Source organism: Hemitrygon akajei, chromosome 3, assembly GCF_048418815.1.
Source record: "Hemitrygon akajei chromosome 3, sHemAka1.3, whole genome shotgun sequence".
Taxonomy (NCBI): domain Eukaryota; kingdom Metazoa; phylum Chordata; class Chondrichthyes; order Myliobatiformes; family Dasyatidae; genus Hemitrygon; species Hemitrygon akajei.
Window position 1 is genome coordinate 184,340,291 of NC_133126.1, and position 3,867 is coordinate 184,344,157.

The following is a 3,867-nucleotide window of genomic DNA, read 5'->3' on the forward strand; positions in this document are numbered from 1 at the left end:
AACACAAAACGGAAAAAGGCCAATATGAATTACACTCCAATCCATAAATTTCAGAATTTCAGTAACATCTCCGAAAACTTTGGGAAAGCACTTCACTTCACCTTTGCCTCCATGTTTCAATCTTCCTCAATGCTTTAACTGGCTAGAAATGTAATCAATTATGGCCCCTTGTTCCATCTCTGAGCCTCCCCTCATGGTAGCTTGCGCTTCTCTTTTGCAGTTTTCTTGGAGACAGCACAGTGCTAGTTCACTTGATCGAACTCTTTTCACTCAAGATGCCCTAGGTTACCCAGGTCCAATAAGGAGGAGAATCCGTTCCTCCAGGTTTTCTTTAAGACCATTGCTGCTTGCTGGGTCAGCTCACTGTTAAAGCCTATTCTCTTTTGCTAAAAGAGAGCGATTTATGTCACACTGTTGTAAATATATAGTTCACTTACTTGTTCTGGGATCATTTAAGTTAGCACACTAAATCTATGGTAAGTATATTCAGGCATCCTGCAACAAGGCTGTGTGTGTGTGTGTGTGTGTGTGTGTGTGTGTGTGTGTGTGTGTGTGTGTGTGTGTGTGTGTGTGTGTGTGTGTGTGTGTGTGTGTGTGTGTGTGTGTGTGTGTGTGTGTGTGTGTGTGTGTGTGTGTGTGTGTGTGTGTGTGTGTGCGCAATAAGCCACTTGACCACACAAGCTTGCTCTGCCATTTTGTATGGCTGATCCAGTTAATTATCTTCACTCAATATCACCAACCACCCCCATTGACTGCCACTCCTCACTATCAAGGGCCATTTACCTCTGCCTTAAAAACACTTAAAGGTTCTATTTCCAGAGTATCAAAGAAACATAAACAGATTTATTATCACTGAATTACATAATATGATATTTGTTGTTTGGTAGCAACAGTACAGAGCAAAGACATAATATTATTATAAATTACAAAATGAATAAACAGTGCCAAAAGAAGAAATAACAAGGTAATGTCTATGGGCTCGGCACAATTCAGAAATATGATGGTGGAGGGAAAAAGGTTTTTCTGAATTATTGACTGTGGGTCTTCAGGCTTCTGATGGTAGTACTGAGAAGAGGACATGTCATGGGTTTACTCACGATCCTCTGAGGGAAAAAACAAATCCTTGTCTCTGTCATAGGCTTATGGAGTCTTCAGATAGCTTGCCCTTGCTAACCATGGTCCACACCAAGCTATTTCAATCTGAATAAGAATTAGAATTAGGTTTATTGTCACTGACATATGGCATAATATTTGTTTTAGGCCATTAGACCATAGGAGCAGAACTGGGCCATTTTACCCGTTGAGTCTGCTCCACCATTCCATCATGGCTGATTTATTTTCCTTCTCAACCACATTCTGACTTCAACCTTTGTTGCCTTTACTTATCAAGAATATATCAACCTCCATATTAAACATATCCAGTGACCACACCTCTACAGCTATCTGTGACAATGGATTCCACAGATTCACTATCATCTGGCTGAAGAAATTCCTCCTCATCTCCTTCTATTCTGAAGATGTGCCCTCTGATCCAAGACTCCCCCACTTTTGGAAACAACCTCTCCATGTCCACTCTATCTAAGCCTTTCCAGTTCAGTATGTTTCAATGAATTCGCCCCTTATTCTTCTAAACTCCACGAGTACAGGGCTGGAGGCATCAAACACTCTTCACGTGTTAACCCTTTCATTCCTGAGATCATTCCTGTAAACCTTCTCTGGACCCTCTTCAATGCCCGGTCGTCTTTTATCAGATAAAGGGCCCAAAACCGCTCACAATACTCCTAAAGTGCTCTGAACAATGCCTTATAGAGCCATAGCATTGCTTTTATATTCTAGTCCTCTTGAAATGAATGTGAACATTGCATCTGCCTTCCTTACTATCAACATGTATTGCAGTTGAAGAAACTGCCCCAGCTGTACCTGTATGAACAGGAAGTTTTAGCGCTTCTGTTCTAGTCAACATGAATTTCTTACACTATATGTGCCTGCATCACCCTTATCATTACAATTTGATTGAAGAACCTGTTAATATGAGAATACTAAAAAATATTATTTTTTAAATTTAGAAATACAGTATGGTAACAGGCTTTTCTGGCCTAATGTGCCCACACTATCCAATTCCATCTCTGTGACCAACTAACCTGTAAACCAATGGAAACCAGAGGACCAGAGGAGATCCATGTGGTCTTTAAAGCTCTTTACAGAGAGCGGCATGATTTGAATCCCAGTCTCAGGCACTGGAATAGTGAAAGTAACTGCTAGGGTAGAGTGCCACCCCAAGTAATAACTTTAATTAGGGATGAAAGATTTTTTGTTAGCCGGATTGAAAATTCCGATTGGATCTAAGACCAGAAAATGCCAAACTGCTTGGATATACAAAGTCCATCATAAGATACAACATATTTTCTTCTTTTCGTCATTTTTGGCCCATGACAAAATATGTTTTACAGTCATGTAATTACCAATGTGTGATAGCACAGGAAAGAAATTACCTGTGCAGTACACAGCACTGATCGAGCAAGTGGGACCATTAGCAAGGTTTGGCATTGGCAAGTGTGGCTGGTACCAAGTTAAATGCAAATCAACTTCAATGCCTGCAGAAAAATAAGTGTTTAGAACATCATCATACAAATTTGGAAAATTCTATACATAAAGTTCACAGTAAATACAAAAAAGCACAATAGAATCAATGAAACACCACACACAACACATAACTAGTGTGCAAAATCCATCTAAATGCGCAAATACAAAAAGATAAAAAATAATAATAAACAAATAAGCAATACATATTGAGAACATGAGTTGTAGAGTCTTCCAAAGTGAATCCACAGGTTGTGGAAGCAGTTCAGTGTTGAGGTAAGTGACATTGCGTGAGGTATTCCCTCTAGTTCACAAGCCCGATGGTTGAGGGGAAATTGCTGTTCCTGACCTGATGTTGTGTGAGCTGAGGCAAACATTGGATAACATTGGCATGAGGTAGCATTGGCTGGTATTGGCCCCAGAATGGCTCCTGTTTTGAGAAGGACATCTCAAAAGGAGTCCCAATTCCATCTCACGTTTCTAATCAGTGACTCCTGTCTCCAAGTCTGAATGAAAACAAAAAAACGTAGACAATGATAATGAAGTAGAGCACTGTATGAAGCAGTTTCATTCACATCTGAAGGACAAGGGACTACCGAAGAGATTCCAAGAGTAAGATTTAAAGTGGTAATATGAATATGGAATTTAAATATTCACTCAAATCCACTGGGCAGAGTAGTCTACTTTAGTTATCTCTCTGTGAGTTCTATGCAAGAGTAAGGGCAAAATTCTGCTAGGTTGAGTTGATGTAGTCCAACCATAGGTCAACACAAATGTAGAGGCACCTGCACACAAAGGATGGCCAATAGAGGCAGACAGCCAGTATCCACGGACCACATACACACAATGGAGTGGCAATCATAGACAACATCAATGTCCATACAGGGAACAGTCTGACAACTTCCAGTTCGGGAGCCTGGGTATGGCACAGCCGAGTCTCCACATACTCACAGGCTCAGCCACCCCCCCCCCCACCCCCCAAGTGGAAATTTTCAGCAGAAGTAACTTACAATGCGTAAAATCAGATAAAGGATGATCTCTCCAATGACTCTGAACTATGAAAGTTTTTGTGTAAAAAGCACACAATTTCAAAAGCAAAGGAAGTGAAGTGATCCTAAATGTTGGAATCTTCCTAATAATATATACAGTGTTAGAAATGGACATTCTTTTTGTCTAAAGATTAAAGGAAATGAAATAGTTTGAAATAAAAGATAACTAGCAATGAGCAGAGACAGGCTCTTTTGTAGTTTCTGACATTAAAGGAGGACAACACACTGATCTTGGAAG

The 3,867-nt window shown here is 40.2% G+C and overlaps 1 long non-coding RNA gene across 1 annotated transcript; it reads right to left on the bottom strand.

Annotated features, from left to right (window-relative positions):
• Positions 1-748: 748 nt before the first annotated feature.
• On the bottom strand, positions 749-3,080 carry LOC140724440 (uncharacterized). The gene is made up of 3 exons (XR_012098133.1): positions 2,930-3,080; positions 2,493-2,594; positions 749-1,200 (listed from the first exon to the last, which is right to left on the bottom strand). It is a non-coding gene; the product is annotated as an uncharacterized lncRNA (long non-coding RNA).
• Positions 3,081-3,867: the final 787 nt, after the last annotated feature.